The sequence below is a fragment of the Chlamydotis macqueenii genome, chromosome 4 (assembly GCF_036417535.1).
Source record: "Chlamydotis macqueenii isolate bChlMac1 chromosome 4, bChlMac1.mat, whole genome shotgun sequence".
In the NCBI taxonomy this organism is placed as follows: domain Eukaryota; kingdom Metazoa; phylum Chordata; class Aves; order Otidiformes; family Otididae; genus Chlamydotis; species Chlamydotis macqueenii.
Window position 1 is genome coordinate 53,789,588 of NC_141559.1, and position 23,740 is coordinate 53,813,327.

At 38.9% G+C, this 23,740-nt stretch overlaps 1 long non-coding RNA gene across 1 annotated transcript in view; it reads right to left on the reverse strand.

Moving 5' to 3' along the window:
* Positions 1–3,969: 3,969 nt before the first annotated feature.
* Positions 3,970–23,740, reverse strand: part of LOC147600989 (uncharacterized) — an 85,617-nt gene continuing 65,846 nt past the window's right edge. Inside the window, exons 2-3 of the long non-coding RNA XR_015258438.1 lie at positions 6,835–6,994; positions 3,970–4,058 (exon numbers count right to left, since the gene is read on the reverse strand). This is a non-coding gene — a long non-coding RNA (uncharacterized LOC147600989). The remainder of the gene's footprint in view (positions 4,059–6,834; positions 6,995–23,740) is intronic.

A 23,740-nucleotide genomic window follows, 5' to 3' on the forward strand; every position in this document is an offset into this window, starting at 1 on the left:
ATTGCTCAAGTGTGAATATCATCCGGTCCATGTTATTTGTTGACATAATTAATGACTTGTTTTAAAAGGTCTTCAGTTTGAAACAACTGCCTCAAATTTAACCTTCTTAGGAAAAGATTCTGATGTAGACTCTCTTAAAACTCCCCCATGTGGAATTCATGCAGCCTTTCCCCTTACAACCTCATCTTTTCTGGACACTCTTTAAAACCACTATCATCTATCGGTCCTGTAGATTCTCTGGCAGACTTCTTGCTTCTGATGCATATGAATTAGATGTTAATCATGTAGCTTAACACATTTTAGGAAAAAAAAAACCACACAGGTGTTAAGGTCTTAGCATGGTATACAAACTTAGGCAGAATAAAAATAGAATACTTTTTCCTTTGAAGTACTATGCATGTACAATTACATAATAAATTGCAGTCCTTAAAAGCCCTCCTCCTTAAACAATTAAAAGGCCTCATCAAAATCATTTTTTTTTCTATATTATAAAGAATTTAGGTCACTAAATTAAGTGACCAAAGGCTGGGAAAGCCAGAAGGCTATCCATGAAACCTGAATTCAGAGCTCTTGTGTATGTGCTTTGCAACCCTGTACTTAATTATGAGCTTGTCTGCAGAACACCAGGCTCCATTTGAAACATTTGAAATTATGTAGTGGCAAGCATGTGGGAATGGCTAATTATGTCTCCTCATGTGTTCCTGCCCATTTATTCCTTTACCTTCCAGGGTCTCTTTTCTGCTCACCCCTTACCATCTCTCATGTGGAAATTTCTCTTTTCCTGGCTTGTCTGAAACTCCTGCCCTTAGATAACCACTTTAGTACTGAATCAGGTAAAGGTTTTTACCATAGGGTCACAGAGATTTGCTAATTATTCCTTCAAAGGTTATCTGTAATTTTTCTCCAAAGCTGAGAAAAAAATTAAAAGGAAGGAAAGCAAATACAGGAAGAAAGAGAGTGAAAAACAAGGAAGCAAAAGTTTCCAGGTTGAAGCATAAGAGAAATAAGGAATTGAGGTTAGTCTTCACGGTATCACAGAGCTTCCTTCTTACAAAGGCTCAGCTCTCAAATTACAAGCTTTACAGAGAGAGACAGTTGTAGATGAAAGCAAAAGGAAGGCATTAAGTCGTCTGATGTCTTGGAAGGGAAGGATCATACTGTATTCATAACTAATGCTGTACGGTCGGAGTAGATATTCTGGAAAATCAATGATTTTTTTTTTTAATTTGTGACAAAAACTCTGCTTTCTATCTGCTTCTCTTGGAAGAAGGTCTCACCAGTCAAAGCCATTGCTTCCTCTCTATGGCAGGTATTACAAAGAATAAACACTTTTCCGAGGCTTAATCTCTATGGAGACGCTCGAGATGTAATCATGAGTTAATAACTTACATATCTGGTCGCTGAATTTGATCTTCACATAGAATTATAATGTTACCTTCAAACTGTAATGTGTTTTAAAAGGTTTTCCAGCAGAACTACAAAAACTAGAACCAGTCCTGTCTGTGTCACTATCAGTAAGTTGGCACTATTAAAGTGGACTAAAAGCAGTATTTCCACTTCATGGGAAATTTTAGACCTGAAACAGGCTAAAGAAATAACTATTCAATTTTCTTTTTTTTTTTTTCTGGAACATGAAAATTCAAAGAAAATTTGAGCTACAAAAACATACTATTTTCCAAATGAAGCGGAGTCTCTGAAGGCTTAGGTTCCCCAGTGAAACAGAGTATAAACATATTTTGTTTGCCAGTTAATCCCAATATCACAAAACTCACATTTTCAAAAGAAGTGGCTAAAAATGGTAGTTACGCTTCTGAGTGCTTCAGCCTTTAAAGACTTTCTGATCCTTTCCCACACACTCTCTTTGCAATCATTGACACTAGAAACTTGATTTCTTAAATAAAATTAAGATTTTCTGCTTCTTATTTGCTTTCAGGAGTTTTAATAATAAAATATGTCATCAGAATGGTGATAATACTGTGTGCTGTGCCATGCTGCAGGGTATAATGGATTTATCTTGAATAGGATAAGAAAGCAGAACTAATTTATTGAAAGTAAGGCATGTTACAGTCTGGTAAAATTAGAGACTTATGACTTCGGGGACGTAATTGTGCAGATATTTTTCCACATAGGCTTAGAACACAGGCAAGCTCATATTGTGGGAGATTTTTAATGTGTGGCCTTCATAACCTACCACGCAGAGCTGCTGTGGGGATTAACTAGTTAAGATTTATAAAGTGCTTTGAAGATTATAAGGTATTAAGTTGCATAAGTGCTAAACACTATTATTTAATACTTAAGTATTATATCCAAGCTTTACAGGACAACTCATGTTCACCTCAGTGGCAGGAGTCTCTGTGGTTTCAATACAGTTGTTGCAAGAGGTAAAGCAAGCAGAACTGACCCCAAGACACTGAAATTCCTTTCTTGTTTCACTATCCGAGACTAAAGTGAGATACAACTGTAATGGTGTTGCAGGACCTTTTATTTAAAAATAATTACTAAGAAATGCAATAGTAGATCAAAGAAATCCACATAAAAATGCAGGACTCCTTGAGATGCCAGTTCTGCCACCCTTACTTAATATATGTTCTATCTTACCCAAGTAGACCCACTGACTATTTTCCAGGAGGTACTACTCCAAACCCCAGATCCATAGAGGGACCAAATACATCAATTATATCAGCTGAAAATGTTGCCAAGTGACAGTAAGGATGAGTAAAATCTGTACACTAGTAAGTTGTACTCCATATATATTTTAGCTTTGACTTAAATAAGTTAAAAATTATTTAAGTCAAAATTTTGGAAGAAACATGAACACAGAGAGACTGTTGTCCTTATGAATCAGACTGAGAAGACCTTTTTCAATGCAGTTTTTTTCTTGAGATTCATTTTGGCATCAACTTCCCTCTCTCTTCTTTTGTAATGTCAGTTTTCCGTAGCAAAAGTAGTTTTGGGGGATTTTGTGGTAGGGAAGGGATGGAGCACTTGTTAACAAAATAATGATGCCAAACAGAAGCAACGTGACATAATTTTGTGCCTAACTATGTTGGAGACAGAGGAACACACACTGCAGAACTGCTGACATCCACGCGCTCTAGATGTTAGGGTGGCACACTGTCGGCCCCTGAGCTGCATCCCAGCATCCTGAAGCCATAGGACCCTATTTGGCATGCAGGGAAGGAGAGTTGGATTTATTTACCTTACAAGGACTAATTATTATTCAATGGTAGTCTCTTTGCAGGACAAAGTGCACAGATAGCACTTAAATTCCTTGCATCTGCAAAAGTGCTGCAGACATTTCACAGGGACAGGCTTTTCAAATACATGCATTTCCTCTCTGTGGCTAAGAATTATGAAAGATTACTTTCCTATACTGTTTTGACATTTTGATCTGAATTGAAGCATGTAATAAAAATGCACTTCAGTGAATGTCTCCAGCACGAACTGCAATTCAGCTTGAGAGACACATAAAGGTAAAAGGGGACAAACAAAGACTGAATAGTGCCCTTGTACAGTAAACATAGATCCTTGTCCTTTCCTGGGTCAAGGAAGTTGGAGGCCTCTAATGCTCCTGCTTCTCTTTGGAAAGCATGGCTTTTGCTTCCTCTGTTAAGTTATTAACAATCATTGTGTCATAGGAGATCAAATTATTTGTTCCAAAACGTACATAAAGTTCATGGAAAAACCAGAGCTCAGCTTAGGCTTGTAGACACCGATCCCCATCCCAGACTGCTTTAGCCATTCAAGGTAGAAACAGCTTAAAACAGACTATACCAGTGTGGGGCACATTGTTTACAGAAAACATTTGTCTACATATGGTGGCAAATTTTACTCTACACACTCTGTTAAAAGGGTCTTACCAGTCTTTTGACCAGCTATCTCAGGAGATGTGGGAAACTGGAGGTAGTATACTTCATTCAGACTCAGCTCCTTAAACTCAAAAGTGTTCAGGCAGAGATTCAGGGCTTCTTTGTTCTCATCAGGTTTTGTAGGCTTTCCAATCCTTTATTTGAGGCTCCACTCACCTCCGCAGTTGCTCTCCCACCTCAGTGCCACAGCTAAAGCAAGAAAAGCATCTCAGCTATAATGTTCTGTTCTTCTGTCTTTTCAGGAACCTTTTCTTCGATTTCCTTACTGCCTTCTGTTTTGTTTAGAGTCTTAAATTGTACAATGGCAGCTACTCATTATTCATTTTAGATTCAAATTATGGGTTCCTTATGCTGTTGCTCATACCAACAGTGAACTACTTGACCTGCGCTAGTATTCTGAATGCTTATTTTGGCAGAAGTGAAATTGTGCTTCTGAAAGGGCAGATATTTACCAGGTGCATTACAAATCTAGTTAGAATTGAACAAAAAATACAGCTGGGTCTTCTGATGCCTGAGTTACTGAGCTTGAGAGATACATTGACTGCTTTCGATCTCATGTACTGTGTAGGCCATGACACACACAGTTTGGAAAGAGGTGTGTGTGGCTCAGTTTTCATGTGACTTAGTATACTCAGCAAGACTGAAACACTGTTAAAATAGAATCATCAACAAATGTTTCTGAATGTTGCTTAAAACCAGTATCTGGCGTACAGGACAGAAAGAAATGTAATAAGCAAGCATCTTATCAGTCCCTCCATACAATGGATGACGCACTACTGACAGGCAGTGCACATGCAGAAGCCACATGCAGCTATACTGGCATGTGCACAGCCTCCCACTTTCACAGTGGGCCAAGATCCATTACAAAAAGACCATGTGCATCTTTTAAATCTTTTTCTTTCTTCAGATGGCAGATGAGTTCAGAATATGCTGGGCCTTAAATATTGTCTTTCTCTGCTGAACTAATCTACCAGAAGTACTGTGAATACGTCAGACTTCTGGTGCCCTGATCTCCAAGAAGAAACGATTTTGCTGGGGCTACAGAGTCCTCTGTCTTTTCTCCTTAGTCCCTGGGACTCCTACTCTTCCCATACATACCCACATCCTATAAATGACAGGACAAAAGCAACCAAAATGCTCATTTCGACCCAATGCATTGGGCTCTGTTTTCTCATCCATCAATCCATTTCATGGAGCGGGCAGAGAGATTGGTCTAATTTAATTCCTTCTGATCACCAAGGAGCAGAAAATACATGCAACACACTCCAGGTAGATCCTCCTGTCCAAACTGCATCAGAGCTAGGAAGAGTCTTGTATTAGCTGCATACGTGTATAGTGGGGATTTGTATCCCAAGTAATTAAAAAAGGTCTTTCTTGGCAAGAAAAGCTGTTAACATCAAGGAGTCTGAATTTGAGTCCTTAATGTTTCTAAACTTATTCCTCCTGCATACTCACTCTAGTGAAGTGCTGAAAGTGTTTCTTCTGCTGCTTTGTATTTAAAAGGGGATTGATGGAAGGGAGGTTTTTTTGGAAGCAGTTCTTAGAGATGGCTCATAGAGCCGTTATATTCCCGGACCTTTTTTCTGTTCCCTTACCTTTGCTCATTTTTAAGCTGAAGTAACAGAGTGAAATGTCTTATGCTTCATTGCAAATATCAAACTGATTTTCTCTCCCTTCTTTGCAAATTTAATTTAGTTTTATGAAAAAAATATTTGGGAAAAAAAAATGAACAAAATAATAAAGAGAACCTTACTAAAACCAAATCCAAGCAAAGAGCACGTGTTGAAGAGCTGCAGAGTCCTCTCAGTCTGGAACAAGAGACTTAGTAAAAAAATGTGCCTTTTTCTCACCCTCATAACAACTAATCTAAAATTAAGTAGTAGCTTCTTAAGATCTGGGAAAAACTCCTATTATTGTTATGGATCTCCCAAGAGGGGGATGGGATGAGCAAATCCCTACTCATGTATATCACCTTCTCACCAAAGACTTCTTCCCTGACCACTTAATTCCAGAATCTACCTTGCTGCACTCTCCTATGAGCAAGAGGAAACTCAGATCCAGCAATGCAAGTGGAAATGGAAGTGAGTATTGAAGAACAATGATGTGACATTCTGGAGAGCACACCTAAAAAGATCTTTCTCAAAGGCCATCTCTAATGTCAAATAATATGCTGTTCACAAAAGAGAATCTCCAACCAATGTTGTGATAGATGTCTGATTAAAAGATCAGAAAGCTTTCAAAATTTGTGGAACTAATGATTCTACTGAATTCCACAGAATTACAGGTGTGCAGCTGTAGGAAAGCATCCCTAGGCTGTGCTCTGTATAGCAATTAAGTCAATTATTAGGTCCTGGGAATCTTTCTTTCTTTCCATATCTGAAATTTTTCAATATGCTGTCCAGAAAGGAGAAAAATCTTCGGGAAAATCCTGAGAAGATGCTGAACTGCTGTTCCAGCCCCTTGCAGTTTCAGACTATTGAAGTTCAGTCAAAAAAGAACACAGCCTCACTCAGAAATTTCTCTTCTTAATTCCAGGCAACAGCTCCCTTACAGCCCTCCCTCCCGAGAAGAGCCATGCTGAACAGGGGGATTCACTGCAGTTGCAAGGGGCAGGAAGTACTGAGTTGCTATCCTGCTGGCTACAGATTTCTCAGGTGGTGGCTTTAATACTGGGAAAGGGAATTATTGAACTAATTGCATTTTAAAGGGAATTGCCTGTAATTTCCAGCTGGGTCTTTACCAGGGGTTTCCACTTACTTTTCAACAACACTTTTTTTTTCCCTTTTTAGAACAAATCATCCTTCTGAATTTCACTTATCTTGAAAACACACCTTCTTTAGTTTACTACAGCTGTAGGTTCACTTTTCTTGTGTCTCTGAAGTGAGATCCTAATAGCAGTAAGATCACACAAAATGCATAACAGAACTTTAATAGACTTTGAAATGGTTAACCATTTTAGACTTACCCATACAGCTCACTTTCTGAGGACGGTCAGATTTCTCCTTTGGAAACACACTGTTGTTACACTAACACCACCAGCGGGGAGGAGAAGTTAACATGGTTCTCTGTTCATCTCACTTGCAGCTTTTAGTCCTTGAGAGAGTGACCACTGGCAGGAAAAGCACCTGACACGAGAGGTAGAAATACGTGGTTAAAATGTAGTCGTCCCAAAATCTTTAAATCACAAATATGTATAAAATGTTTTTCTTGAGCACTGGTAAACTTTTAGTTAGTATTTCCATGATTTGATAGGAACTGCAACAAAGATTTGAAGGGAAATGGCTGATCTGTACTAGGGAGGGACAGAAGTATGCTACGCTACATTCAAACCCATGAATCAAAGAGGCCACCCTGGCCGTGATGCTGAATGCTATTGCATGGGACAGGGAGCAGGGAACAACCTTTTAGGAAAAATCCTCAGCCTGTGCTGTCCTCCAGGCCAAGCTCAGGAACTGTCTGGGAAAATCCTAACAGGCATCTGCCAAAATATTGCAGGAAGCATGCTAACAGCTAAACCGTTGGGACATTCGAAGCACAGTGGTTGAGCCCAAGCCCTTACTTTTTTTATCCTGGCCAGCATAGATGTAGACATAAGTCCTGTCTACCTGAAAAGAATCCTATGCCCTGCTATCATGGGCAGTGGCTTCTCTAATATGGCTTCAGTTCAGGCAAGCCCACCCCTCACAAACAAAAGCTGTGTAAGACCTGCCATAAAACTGATTTTTCTTTCCAGACTCCATGGATGCCACTGAGGCAATCGTTAAAGGCCTTAACAAGAGATGACAAGCTCTGAAAGTTGCTCACTCATGGAAAGCAACAAGTTAATTAAAAACCAGGAGGAGGAAACTGAGGTGGATTAAAGCCATTGCTTTAAAAGAACAATGTGGCTAGAAGAATGTTCCAGCTCTATTTTCCTGTTTCTACAGATACAAAACATGTTTCTGTTTGTGTAGCATTATAATCATGTACCGTTCGCAAACCTCACAGCTAGCTCATTACTATCTTCATACTGTAATGCAGCCTTTACCTTCTCTGGATAAGCTGACATAGTAAGTTGTTTTGTTTCTACCAGTTTAATCACTACCAGTCACACTTGGCACATAGCTCTGTACTAGTTCTGCAACCACGGTGCAGATTTTTAGAGCCTGATAAGCACATCCCTGCACTTACACTTGGACAACGTATACAATTCCTCCTAAATCAGACAAATGGATGCTGCTGAGCCATCTGTTTGAAAATATGTTTAGTTACATAACCTGAGCTACATGTGTTTCCTCACAGACAAAGATATCTCAGTTTAGATGGCTACAGAGAGGAGCTTGCACACCTGAGATATCCCCACAAGACTGGAAAATACAAGGCAGGAATTGTTCAAGACCCATGCCCTTGTGCAGCAGTTTCGGGAGGCCTGGCAGGATCCCCTAGGTCTTCACAAACGGCATTGAAGTCTGAAGCCTATAACACTGAACTGAGCCATAGGATCTTCATTTAAGCGAATATCTAAGATCCCTTTAGAGAATATGAGATCTACTCAGACCTATTCAATTGGAGTTCAGAGAGTATTTCAGATGGCAAAATATAGGGATGGTTGAATTTATGAGTCCTACCCTTTAAAAAAAAAAATGTTCTGTTCAGTTGATTCAGGGTAGGAATCACAAGACCAGATTCGGCCGTCAAACTTGCACATGCTATTAATGTGAGGTGCCCATTGAGATTCTTGTGCTGCTTTACTAAATGCTTACAAGGAGCCCGACTAGAAAATTGACTTGCTTTCCTTGGTGTACTGCATTACAGATTAATTGTACACATTCATGGAAGCATGTCATTTGTTGGGTTTCAATACAACTTTAGCCATCTATACTGCAGCATTAGTAGTTCACTTGTGTTACCGCAGTTTGCTTTATACCACCTGTTCATTTATAATAATAGAAACACATATTCATCAGAAATTTTCAGTGCTCTTCTCCAAGAGTCACGATATTTTGCCTAGTATCTGTGTTTGGTATTGTTACAAATGAAATGTTTTTGCTTTGTATATGTGTCTCAGTTGTTCATTTCACTGTATTTTTCTGTTCTAAACAGACTCTCAACCTGTACTCATCATATAAGCATCCAAATCACTTTTCAAGCATATGAGGAGTACAGCAACAGTCAGCAGTCCCATGATTCTGCCTTGTCTAATTTTGCTTTGCTCTTGCACCCCAACCTCATACCTGAGACAGGAGATTAGCTTAGCGAACACTCCTGGACGTGGCAGCTGAATTCAGCACTGTGGCAGGAAGGTATTGTGTGTCACAACTTTTAAGCATACCGTAAAGTCTCTAAAACCTTTCCATGAGCATGGGTGACCTTATTCAGGAGTCTTTCAAGAAAGTGGTTGTCTTGCAGAAGAAGAACACTTGAACAAACTCTTCCAGAACTCATGCTGGTGTGCATTCAGGACATACAGTTGTCGAGATCACAAGACCACCCTAAGATGGATGTAAATTGTACAATCTGCTACATACAGGCCTAGATCAAAAATGACTGTCTGGCTGATCTTAGTGAAGGCAGCACACATTTCTGAGGTGACTGTACACAGGGAAATGGAAACAGGTTCCTGTGTTACACCTCCAAGCCTCAGGAGTTTGATTTTATTTCTGTTTTACTTCTGAGGATTTTCAGAGCTCTGCAGAAAAAAAAAAAAAGTATTTCAGCAATGGTTATCTGTTTGTCTACTCTGAGTAGGAGAGATGGTAAGTTTTGAAAGAATTTACTTCCCTCAGAGAAAAGATTATTGGTTTGAAACACAAACCACTTGTTGGACAGTGGCGGACATGTTCTTCATGCAGCACTCTCTACTCATAGTGAGCATTATCCCGATAGGAGATTCTTTCTCCAGAGAGCAGATTGTACACCCTCAGTCCAAGGCTGCCACTGCTGTGGGATATTGAAAGATAAGGAGAGACAGGGACAAGATTTTCACCCATGAAGAGGCCCTTCTAATCAACACCATAGCCTTTATAACATCTTCATAAAGGAAGCCACAGCTATCAAATTTTGATTCTAGCTGGTGGGAAGTTTTATCCACCCGGTTCCAGCTTGGTCAGCAATATGCCACTGCTGTGCTGCTTCACTGATTACCCTTGCTTCCACAAAGGAAATGGAAGTGCAAGTGCTCATATCTAGCTGAACTTCACGTTGGAGATAAAAAGGCTCAATGGAGAGGAAAACAATAAGATGATCAGCCAAGAGGAGGAGAATTGCTGTTCCTGTGACAAACAGAGCACCTTCTCTCAGAACTAAGGTGCAATATCTGATACCTCCATCTACCTGCAGCTTCTTCTTACAGAGGTACCCCCTTCTTAACAGGAGGTGCTTCAAATCAGCATGCAGCCAAGGATAAGCCATGACCTATAAAACTATATTACAGAACTGGGCACATTCCTTCCTACTTAGGCACATACTTGTGATGATTATGCTCACTTCTACAGCAAGGAGCAACTCTTTACCCTCTGTAGTCAGGTAAACAATTAGTTTAAGTATCTTTGACTATTTGATATTTTGTACAGTCTGGCAGAGAACATTTGAAATACATGTACACTACACTTATATCAGTTACTGCTTTCACTGTCTTCTTATATAAGAAGGTTTTCTTTGTAAATACTTTCATTTTCCTTTATCTCAGTTCCTTCAAAACTGTAACACTTCTGTATTAGAAGACTCTCTCCCTAGAATTTCAAATTTAAATACAATGAAGACAATATAACCCTTTGAGTTTTTCTCCAGCCCACACAAACTCTCATGCCTAATGTTTAAAGAGCTGTTCCTTTTGGCAACATTGAAGTATTTCAGTTTATTAGCCTTCTCATTCCAGGAATTTCAGATAAGTGATTTTAGCAAATTAAACCCCATAAGCACACATCAAAAGATATTTGATTTGCCATCTTGATAACAGTTTTAAATGATGAATGGAGCACTGTCTTTACTTCCATTGTCCATAATTTGAATTTAAGAGTTTAAGAGAATTCTAGCAGACTCTCTCCTTAGCAGTTTATTTTCAATATTTTGTTATTATACAAAAGTAGGAGCTTATAGATTTCCACTTTATTTCTCAATGGAAAAAAAAAAAAGTACATATCTGATGGATTCATCTCTGTTCACTTGATATCTAAAGGTACCCATCTAACCAGATTTACTTACCTACCTAACAGTCTGCACTCCCCTATGGATAGCAGAGAAAGAAAGGGAGAGACAGTTCCACAAGGCAGTTTGTCCAGCTCTAAAAAGGGGGGATGACTTGCCTTCCAGTGGTGCTGCATGCTGTCTTCTAAAAGGCTAATTCAACAGACTAAATTGGAGCACACGCTTAATGTTCAGAAAAGAATGGTCAAATACGAGGAATATAGCCCAAACAGAGCTATGGGATTTGACTAAAAGAGACAATCAAGGGCAAGACTACTGTTTTATACTTCTCCCAAACCCAAAAAGATAGCAAAGAGTAAATGCTGGGTCATATTTCAGTACCACCACTCTCATTCAGTAGCGCTTTCTAGTTGAGTAAGTTGTTACTGCCTACCAATCCAAATCTGCCTAAAGAAATTGAGCTCAAGTTAAGAAAAATCAAGCTGTTTGAAAGTGAACATATATTACTGACATGTTCTGTCTTTGGATAGTTAAAGACAAAGACTAAGGTGTTTATCCAAGCACCAAATTTAGACTCTGCCAATAAGAGTTGGCTACATATTACATCTGATGATCTGGACACAAGTCCCAAGCCTCCCTTGCTGTGTGTAGTGCTATAGATCTGCCTGATTACAAGCCTGAAGAAGTACTTCAGCTAGTTCAGACATTTAATTTTTAAATCTAATGTTCATATGAATTTTTAACATGCCATGAAAACCTGGGGTTCTTAAATCATTTACAATAATGCATGAAGTCACTCTTTGCCATCCCTAACTGATTTGTCCCTCAGATCAACAAACATCCTTTCAGAACTTTGAGCTAAGCCAAAATAGATGCCTTTGTGAAATATGCCTCTTTAGAGATCCAGAAGAGCTGGGTCTGCTCTGTAAAAAAAAGAATTACATAGGCTTCCAGCCAAGAAAGAAGAGGAAATGGTACATACGTATTTCTTAGGAAGGACCATTTCAAAAAAGAGAATACAAAAAAAACAAAGGCTAGACAAAGTTATTTTCCCTGACCATAAGAAGGATGCTGCTGCCTGAGCTAAGGAATAGTCTTTGCTGTCATTACTGTTGATGTGGCAAGTTTACTCTATTCTTTTGCTGGAAAGGAAAAAAAATGTGACCAACAAATTTTTATCTGTATGAAGAATAGAAACACGGGGAAATACCACATTCTTTGGTCATTATTGTTCAAAGCAGTTTAATCAGAAAGGTGTCATCTACAAAGCTATCTACAGATGCATGAGTAATTTCATTGTAGACAGCTATGCTCACCAAGCATAAAGGCATCAGTGACAAAGAAAGAAACAAGAGAAACAGTGTGTGAGTTTTCTCATTTCTAGCAAGTTCCCACATATCTCTAGGAGTTTTCAGCAATGTTTCTGGAAAGAGCAGCAGCTTCAGTTGTAGCTGCAGATAAAAACGCCTATTTTCAGGCTCTGACAGGACAGTTCTGTTGTAACTTCTCTTTCTTCTGGTGGTTTCTGAGGGACAATCTCTTGTCCTACAATCTCAGGCTACTTTTTTCAACACTTGCTTCCTACCACAAATGTGCAAAGGATGGCCATTGCTCTTGGCATCCAAGTCATTCATTTTTGCATTGTCTGCCTATCAATATATTTGCAAGTCTCTAATGGCTCTGACATCAGTATCTAACCTCTTTGTTCACTATCTTGGGCAGAATTTCAACACAGAGGGCTTACTTCACCTACCAAAGAGACCCACACACATAAGTAAACTTCATTCAGCACTTGAGCTAGCTCAGTTAAATCCTAACGTAAGGAACTTTGCACTGAACCTCAGCAGGCACTACAGACATAGCCACAATGTTTTCTTTTTGGCTGTCTATGGCAGAGAAGAGCACTGAAAGTCAGCTTTATTGAATCCCTATATACGGCTGAATATTTGAAATAAAGGGATTAGGGTTTTCCAGGAAATTATCTGTGGATAAAGAACCAAATAGTTCAAATGTAGAAATCTAACTCCTAGGGAAAGGTAGAATTTTTTCTAAAACCACACAGCTCATTAGTCACATCTTCTAGTAGCTAGCTGAGGACAAGATTCATGTGCTATCTTCTAAGAATGCCATCCTTATGTCCTTAAATCTCACCATACGGATGAGCTTTGGCAAATGCTAAACTGTGAGTGCCATGAGACAGACCGAAGTCTGAAAAAGCAGGGCTTTCAGTGACAAGCACTGACACACCTACATCTGCTTCAAGGAAGCAAGCCCTCTGTATTCGTAGTCAAAGCCCCTTTGTTAAGTGACATTGCCTTCTGTCTTGATTTCACACCATTCTCTGCCAGACTATCAGTCTGAACTTCCTGTCCTGCCCCATTACGTAAGCTTCCTATTAAAGCTTACTTTAGCATCTTAATGAAAGACATATCTTTTTATAATTGATATCCAGCAGTTCAGTCTCATTTTATAATTTCTGTAAAAGTATCTGAAAGGGTTAATAAGATTTAAATATTTTAAACAAAATACAAGGCATAAATTATCTGCCTTATTTCATGATAGAAATTATGCATCTAATTACAACAGAAAATTACCTACCAGTATATCTGAGTCATTCTCCATGATGTTATCAAAGTTAGTAACAACAGCCTTACTGGGACTGTCCAGGGAATAAGAAATGCTAATTACATTGTCTGCTTCTGACTGGTCTGATAGTACTTTACAAAAACAAAAAGCTATTGTATGCAGCCTATTTAAATCTAATGTAACTGGGCTGCATGAACAGAAGTTTACAAAAACCATAATGTGCGGTTTGCTATTAAAAGAATCTTGCAGGCTAATACTAACACAGAATGATCTTTCTAAAATGTGTGTCTGTTTTTTCAAGCTTTTCTGATGGATTTGGCATGCAGGAGAGTAATAGAATTGCAACCACTATGACGAAGTTGTCTTGAGCAGAAGGTGACATTCCTGACAAATCATTTTGATTTTTTTTTCCCCCTTAATATCCAATAGATTTGAACATAAATATGTAATTCACTGCAGAACAAATGATAGTCCTTAGATCTTTTTATGAGACTAGCCTGGAACTGATGGGCTAATGAGACTCTAAGATTTATTTTTCCTTAAACAAAAGAAGAAATCATATCATATATATCATCTGCCATTCAAGCCAATATTTCTTTGTCCTGTCTCAACCAAAGCAGGCAAAATTCCTAATATGACTGATTTTTCTTGATAGCCTATCTGCTGCATACACAGCATTTTTCACAGGAGAGAAGCAAGGAGGGGGATTTTTATTGCAATATGCTAAGTCTTTGCATGTACAGAACGAGCAGGACAGCCTTTTAGAAACACTCAAAAACTTCCTGACAAGTACGACAATTACTAGAAATATGCAGCACTTGTTTCTGAAACTGAGGGAAAGGGTATCAACAGGCTATACCCCAAAAATCCTCTGGATCCGAGAGAGTTACAGAGCAAAGAGGTAACAGTTATAAATACAGGGGGTAACGAGGATGCTCTAGCTGACTGGTGGAAAATTGAACTCCACAGGGAACTAGGTCTCAATATCTATACCTTACCTCAGGTATGAGCTGTATGTTCCTGCTTTCTGGCAGCTGAGGATCTGCTGGGATCTTGCTAGCAGTGGAGACTACAACAGGGTGCTTGCTTGTAAAGGTACAATAAAGAACCAAATTTCCATATTATATTCAATTCTTACATGAAAATATGTCATGGCAATAAAGATGTCAGTTTGGCTATGGGCTGTGTTGTAAAGTTCTTGACAGAATTCCAAATGTGCTTTTAACAATATTTCATCCTATTCTCTGAGCACTTTTTTAATTTTAAGAAATCCTATGGTTCTCCTATGGTTGTCTGAAAATCACTTGCAAATTCTTATACAAGTTTTTTGTAACATATCTTTTGGATTTATTGAAAGTCCTGAAAGGAACTTTTGATAACACTGAAACTAAGCAGCAAGGCAAAAATGTAACAGCTACATATTACAGAGCCTCAATGCTCATCTAGTACCTTATCTGCAGCTTTTCTAGTCCCCAAAAACGTAAGCAACCCAATGGCAATGGAGTCTCAACAGCATCTAATGCCATTGATTTCAGTGGCTAGATGCATGAGAAGAAAAGATCTTCCACACAACCTGTACACAGCAGCCAACTTTGCTTTCTCAGACTTAATACATTGTGCTTAAAAAGACCGAACACATTTAATCTAAAATATTTCAGTTATAAAACTTTACCTTCTATCCTGATCTACAACCGATAAAACCAGCAAACCCTTTCTCTCAGTTGCTGTAGTATTATTGCCTCTTTAATAGTATTTTTCTTCTTACTTACACAGGAAATTGTGTAAGTAAGTCTGGGTAACTTCAGGAGTTCAGGATGTGGGAGAGATGTGCATGAGTAACACACAAAGGCAGTGCTGCAGAGTCACCTGGGCATCCCACTGACTGGGGCCATGGCGCTGCTTCAAGCCTGTTCTGTGCATTAAGACATCACTACGTAAGCTAAAAAGCAAAGTATACAAAAAATAGGTTGCCATCTCCTTTCCCTCCAAGGATATGAGGACCACCACCACTTTGTTCTTGCCCACCTCTGAGCGTCAGGGCTGCCACTGTTGAACACTCTGTTGGCAGGTCTACAAGGGAGCCCTGAACTCCATCTAAGACTCCAAGTGGGAGCGAGGTTAAGCTCATTCAGAGACATCTGGGTGTCACTATGCTGCACATCCCAGTATGCTTGGCTTTGAGAAGATGTTTGACCAGCAAGGAGCCAGCTAGCATCCAGCTGAGCCTCAAAGCTCGGGCTCTGCTCCAACTGAGAGCATCTGTTCTGCTCCAGATGAGCTACCCCTCAAAGCAGAACAGCTGTACTCCTCTGACAGTCGTCTCACTAAAGCACTTGCACAGATACGCTGCAAGCCAACCTGCCAGTGAATAACAGAGGCAACTGTAACGCATCATTCCATCACAGCTCCCTACTGTCACATGTTTCTGACATATACATGCTTTAAAAAAAAAACTAGCCTCAAGCTAGCTTACGGGATTGAGGTTCCATTTCAGGTTGTGTCTAGACTCACTGTACACAAATAGTAGACTCTCATGGCCTCTCTCAGAAATGTGTATGTCATAAAATGTCTGTTTCCTCCTACAGATCCAAGAAAAACCTTCCAAACAAAGTGAGGGAACTCACAAATTGAAACGAAATCCTGTATAAGGCTTCAGAACGCCTTCATTGAAGAAGTAGGCAGGAGGCAGCAGATTCCTTCCCGCTGCTTCTCCAAGATGTCACACTACACACCTGATAAATGTACTGCAGTCCTCCAGCATGGACACAAGGCCACAATTAGTAATCAGAGCAAAATACTCTATTTTGCTGATTTTTGTATTTGAAAGCATTAAGGCAGAATTAAACTTTCAAAGTTTAGATTTACTCTCCGTTTGTCTTCAAACCCCCTGAAGTCATAAGTATCAGCATTGGATAAATGACTACCTACTTTAAAGTACTAAAAATTTTCAGAGTCGTGATCTTAAATCTCTAACTGTTCAAAGATAGTCACTGTTCAAGTGAAGCAGCTCACATGCATGAAGATTTTAATGTGTGTACATTTTGCAGAATCACAATTTATTGAGTGAGACATCCTAGTGAATAAGCATCTCCTGTTAAAATCCTTTTATGCAGCTGTAAGAATGGCTGTTAGCACGACTAGAGGGCAATTCCTCCATGAGTTCTCTTCAGTGTTCTGCAAAATAGAAATGCTATTACAAGAACATAGTAAAAATATCGTGAAAATGAGTCATTAGACCCCGAGTTGCAGGTGATATCATTGAGAAACACTTGGATACATTTCTAGAGGGTGCATCATGATTACTGCTGCCTTCCTGGGGGAAAAGGTGACTCTCGCAGAATAATTATAACTACAACAATCTTAAAGTTACTGGTTCTTACATTACTATGATTCTCCCACAGGTGTTTTGGAAATACTCAGTATTCCACCCAGTTATCTAAAATTCCCTTTAGATGGCAATCTTCATGGGATTTCAAGGGAAGAGGAGGTTTTTGAAGTATGTGCTTACAGACATGAAAAATGTTTTGCCTCATAGCCCTCTCTTAGCTGTGCTGCTTCATTTCAGGGCTCAATGCTGCTGTTATCAACTAAACTGCATATTGTATCTAATAAAAACAAATAAATCTTCTGGAATGGAGATATTCAAGCACTTTGAAATTATCTAGGGTCTCTGTTCTCATTACACTAACCCAGTTCCCTTAGCTCCCCAAATACTGAGAAGAAATAAGGCCTAATGTCTGATATTCCCAAGAGCTGATTCTGCACATACAGCACCTGTAACCCTACCTATCCCGCTGTAAACCAGAGAGAACTGCATTTAGAACAGTGGGGCTGGAATAAGACCTTCTACTGCTTCTATTCCAGCTGTGAGGTTAATTAAGTATTTACCTTCCGATAAAAAAAGACTATATATCTGATCCACAGGCATTTTGCGTTTGTTATAGTACCTAACACAATTTACACAAATACATGTTTTGAGCTGTAGATTAATAAATGTTGCTGTTGCTGACCTGCTGCTACTTTAAAACTGAAGTTCCATGACAAAAAAAATGCCAAGCGAGTTACCCACTGCACACCAGTTTCTATATACTGCAGCTGACAGCACATTAACTGTCTTCAGTTCCTCTACTGGCAAAATTATTCAGTTATTTTCATTGATGTATGTAAGAATCTTCAATAATCATCATAAATTCTTGAAACCCTCAGGGCTTCTCTATTTTTATTTTTCCTATGTGAAAATATTTATGATATCTGTAAATACAGAAATCATCAAGTAGAACCCAGAGTAAAGTACAATTTTTTTAAACAGGTTAAAGAACGAGTTTATTTTCAATAGACTTCCAAGGAGTCCTCACAAAAATTTAATGAGCAGAATACTTCCAAACACTGCAAACATTGGCAATAAATGCCAGTTTAAATCAAGGGATCACTCACTCCTCCTGTAGATCCTTGGCTGGCATAAAACCAGTGGGACCATGACCAGGCTGAATTTGGGAATGAGGACTTTCCCGACACTTGTCAGGCTTACAAAATTTCCTGAATCAGCTTATATTTGGGTCAAATTACTCTCAAATTGCACAAACCTCACACTGGGGTCAAAAATATTTCTAAATGTGCTTTGAATAACAATACTGGTAGTTGTTTCAAATATAAATACACACTGTAAATTATTTTAGCTTGGAAGGGTCATTATCTGGCAAAAAGCAATCTGTGTCTTCAGTGCATCTATCCAGCATCGCGCATGAGGCACAGTAACCAGCTTCCTGTGGAAGCCAGACAGGCTGATCTGTCTCTTCAATTTTCTACTTGTACTTTGCAAAGACGAAATTCTTTTACCTGGATAAACTGTGATTGGCACAAGACTGAAGGCCAGAAGGAGAAAAGGCTTTAAATACATTAACATGAACAAAAATAACTCATTAATTTTACTATTGCTACTTAAAACATTAGCCATAGTAGACATACGATGTAATGCTAACAGGTTATTGCACATAACCTATCATCTTCTTGTTTAATATGCAATTCTTTTGTCATGTGGATGTAAAGAAATTAACAAGCAATGATAATCAAACATTATTTCAGTCTAGCTGAGGAAGACTTGGTTCACTGTTTAAAACACTGTAGCTAGTGACATTTATTTTCTTCTGACAGGCTGAGATTCAACGAATTGTTTACATTAATTTTAATATATTGGATAATACTTCAACAAAATTACCATCAAGTAGAAATTTAAATCCAGACAAGTTAAAGAATTAAAATCTAGCAGACCATAATGAAAGAATCCCTTCTGCAAGGATTCATTACTGTTCTAATAGGAACTTTTGCTGATCAAAAATTCCTGACAGTATCCTTTCCCATTACAAAATTACTCTCATGCCCCATACGTTAGGGTGACTCAGATACTACTAATAAAGAAAGTTGCTTCATATTTTTGAGATTCTATATGCTTTCTAATTATTTTACATAGGTTTTCATTAGAAATACACATACTAACTGGGAGAGTCCAATTTCTTCATTTATTTTAGATCTGCATGCAGTATTAGAAAGGAGGAGAGAAATTGTGCTTCCAGATCCTAGTACGCACAACACGTTTTATATTCTGAGCTTGTTCTGTCATACACTCCCCATTGCAGGTTTTGGAGGTGTCCTAGATGCTTAAGGAAAATCTCACTTTAAAATATTTAATTTTCAGTAATTAATGAATGAGATCTTGCCTGAAGTAAAATATAAGCCTCTCTTGACTTTAAAGGAGACAGACCTTATCCTAACTTAGAGGACATGGCAAGTAGTTTCTCTCCAATATAATTAGAGAATAGAAATATAATCAATAATAACTAGAGAACACTTACACTCAGAGTCAATTTGATCTTTGGCTAATAGACTTCTATATATGAATCTATCATTTAAAATAATCAAAGACAATAAATAATACTATGTTCTGAATGTTCAATTTATTTTTGTTCTGCAGTAGTTTGTAAGAAGTGAGTGAGAAAAAAAAAAAGAGGGAACAGGCTTTAAATGACTATGGGTATAACACTCAAAAGGGAAGGGAAGACCAAATAAACCTAATGCTTAGATGCCTTAAAGTGACTTCAAAGTAAAGAGGGAATTATGGTCTATTAGGTTTATGTACCATTATGAAAATGACCTAAAATGTACTAAAAAACACCGGGAGATTTGCCGTTGGCATCACAACTACAAAACATGTTCAGCCTGTAAGAATCGTAACAGTTGGAAAAATAATGAAGACACAAGAGTGGAAAGGAAACAGCTGAAAAACTGAGAGGGGGAGGTTTTGCTAATAGCCATTTAACCTCAGAACATCATGGGTATTTTGTTATAGCATTACAAGTCCTGGGCTTCCATTCAACTGTGAGAGCTGATGATAGCTGAGCTAGCCAAGACTGTGCCGACAATCTCAGATTATATTGTTTCAAAAAGAGCACAATCTGTAACACCATTTACCGTGTGATTTCCTTTTCTCTATTTAAAAGCCCTTCGTCTAAAAAGGTACAAGCTCATTTTCAAAACAAAATCCTTTGTAAGTCCACCATCAACTCTTATTCTAACATAAGAGTTTCGTGTAAGCTTAGCTGCTTCTATCAGCTCTCCCAAGTTCTCTCTCTTCTGGAAGAACAAGGACAATAGATGCTTGTCTATTCAATGATTATTTGCCCTTAAGTTTCACGGTGGGGAGACTCTGAAGTTGAAGTTACGTTGCAGTAGAGGAGGTTTAGATTGGATATTAGGAAAAATTTCTTTCCTGAAAGAGTGGTCAGGCACTGGAACAGGATGCCAAAGGAAGTTGGGGAGTCAGTATCCCTGGAGGTGTTCAAAAAACATGTAGATGTGGCACTTCAGGACATAGTTTAGTGGACATGGTGGTGTTGGGTTGATGGTTGGACTTGATGATCTTGGAGGTCTTTTCCAACCTTAAAGATTCTATGAAATTGTTTTTAGTTTGATTGAGAATGTAAGGGGTATTAGACTCTCTGGGTCCTCTAAAAACCAGCTGGGCTTCCAACTTTTGTGTAAGTGGTCACAGAAAATGTCCATTCAAGGTTAAAACAGAGCATCCAATGCTCTAACATTTAATACTGAAACACTCTGGTTGGATAAGTGAAGTAAAATAATACATCTGTCAGGTAGACTTGTTGACTTTACCTACTTGAATTTTCTCAGGTACTGCATGAGTCCCAACTACAAAACTGTCCTGAAGTAATCCAAAATAGCAAAAATTTGTGTCAGAGAAACAGAATAATGTGTGTGCAGCTGATCAAGTGCAAAGGGATATTAGGAGTACACACAAGGCAGCAACATTAAGAAGGTGGAAGGCAGGCTGGACGCAAGTGCTTCATTATGAATGCTCTTCAGTAAGAGGCATTCATGACTAAGACTCATTATATAAAATTCAAATCCCTCTTTCTTTCATGGGAAGGAACAATTGTCACATACGGAAGTCATATCACCTCTCTACTCCTACTTTACTAGTTTACTACTTCAAAACTTCCACTAGTCTTTTTCACAGCATCAGAATTGGAGCATTCATTGTATTGCTCATCTACTACATCTTTTTAAGTGTTACTATTTTTCACACTGCCGCACTCTAGAGAAGGCCTGTATTATTTGTACTTAGATATATGATCTTGCGTTTTTTTGTACTAAACATTTATTTTTATTGAATAGCCCACTTGAGAAAATAATTCAGACTTTTTAATATCAATTATTGTGATATCTGCTAGTTTCATCAGCACTGATTTCCAGATCATTGATGATAATATTGAGTAGTCTATTACCCACCCTTAAGGAAACACAATAGGAAAAGAGACATTTAGTAAAGATTGCTGTGAAAAGTTGCTAAAATTAGTCAGCTTCATGATCCAGGGGATTTCTCCTACCCTAGCCCAATAGATGTGAGGATGCTGCTGGAGTTCTGTGTCCCGAAGTCCAGCTGCTGGCCAGGCTGAGCGTGTGCACCCAGTAGGCACATACACACGCAGGAACAAACTACAGACACACAACTGATCCCATGGACCAACAGAGAGCAGTGTCCTTAGCAGCACCCACATAAGCACAGACAGCGCTCGCACAGACATGAACAGCACAAAGCAGCTTGATCCTTTTGCTGATCAGGATTGAAGTTCACCAGCACTCACATACACGCGCAGTGCAGGTCTCTCCAGACACCAGCCCTAGACACCTCAGACTGTGCATCTGTTGACCTCCAGGCCTAAGTCTCCTGAGTTGTTGGCATCTGGACCTACAGACCCGAGGCTACGGGTCCCAGCCCAGCAGCTGGCAATCAGAACTCTCCTCTTACTCACCAGCTGATCCAGCTTGAAGCTCACCAGCACTCACACACACACAGGTCCAGAAAAGAGAGCGCACACACACAGGAGACAGTTAGAAATAAGATTAATAACAAGTTAGGACAGGCTGAGGTAATCAAATCCAAGGCTCAATCAGGTAAGTCCACCAAGCAGCTACCCACTTGACTGGACCATTTTATCTCATTTTCCCTCTATTTGTTTGTCTCCAGCCCACCTTGGTCACTCTCTTCTCCTGCCTTCGGTCCTTTCCCTAAACAAGCCTTAGGAAGTTTGGCACATTCCTACAATCATCTTAAAACACGTATTTTACTTAGTCCCTAAATTCTCTCCTACTTCCCACAGCAAGTCCCATACCCTTTTAGAAAATTGCTCTGCTCAGTTTCCATGGCTTTCTAGGAAGAGAGTTTTTGATTGATTCATCTGCAAGGGCTTCAGGCCAGGGTCAATGGGAAATCACTCTCCTTTGACGGTCCTTAAGAATTACTCATGCAGGATGCTCTGTTTTCACAATTAGTGTTTCAGGGTTCCTCCATTCATCATTGTTTCTCCCCTCTTTACTGTGTTTTCCCGTTTAATGTAATTAGCCTTTAGTCAAGCAAACTAAAAACTCCTACTTGTAAATGATAGCTACCACACTTATCACTGCATGAAATAAAAATTTCATGAAGTGAAATTTTTCACTTCATGAAAGTGAAGTGCTTTTCCATGAAGCACTTGATGAAGTGCTTTTCCAGTTTACTCCCTCTTAGTCCAATGATCTCCAAGGTCATTGGTTTTCTGTCAAATTAGTCCTACTCCTTTTTGGTTTTCGCCAGAAACTCTGCAAAATTTCCCATCAGAAGAACATAGCAATGGCTGGAATTAAAAAAAAAAAAAGATGTTTTTCAGAGCAATGAAATGTTGTTGCAGACTATTCTACTGACTTATGGACTTATGAACTTATGAACTTGTCACAGCTGATAATGTTTCGATTCACAAGTCACAATGGATCCATTTCTGCCCCACACACCAGGCTGAAAAGACAGTATGAAATTATATACTGCCAATGAATTCCAAAAACCTTTCATTTTGAACAAAAAATGGATCAGGACAGACTAATCAGATTGGGCAAAATAGCTCTGAAAAGACATATTCTGAGATGTATTTTTTAAAATATACACCTTTGTCACATTGTATAAAGGCAAGAATAGCATGAAAGGCAGACTACCTTTAGATTTTGTCATCCTAGGCTTTCAGCAAACTTTAAGAAAATTGGGTAAGGCTGAATTACAAGCTGTGTTTTTTGCAAAGAGCATTTATATATAAAATGGAAAATACGGAGTGCAGAGAAGCAGGAGATGTTAGTCTCTGTTCTGCTACAAAGCTCATAGGTAATTAAGGAAAGTAATGGTTTTGGACTTATACTTCCATTTCAAAAGATACTTTTTCCCTGTTCCACTACTGTCCACACTCCTTTTCTCTTACTCTCCACCTTTTAAGCCCTTCTCCACTTTCTATTTAGCACTGTCTTGGTTTTTTTTCTGCCACCATTGTCTTCCCCCATTATCCTCACACTCTCTCCTTCCATCTCCTCCTACACGGTATAGCTAAATAGAGCAAGCAGGGACCTACCCCTCCCATACATCTCATGATGGTGGCAAGGCTTGATTCCATGAAGTGTCATGCAATACATGGCAAGACAACTGGAAAAATGGTAAAAAGCAATCACTGATACCCATCAGCAAGTGTCTGATGATATCCTTCTTTTGCCTTTCCCAATAGCCTCTTCAAAAGTCATTTTCTGAAGCACTTGTACTCTTGTAATTGTCTTCGTTTGCTTAGAGTTGGGGT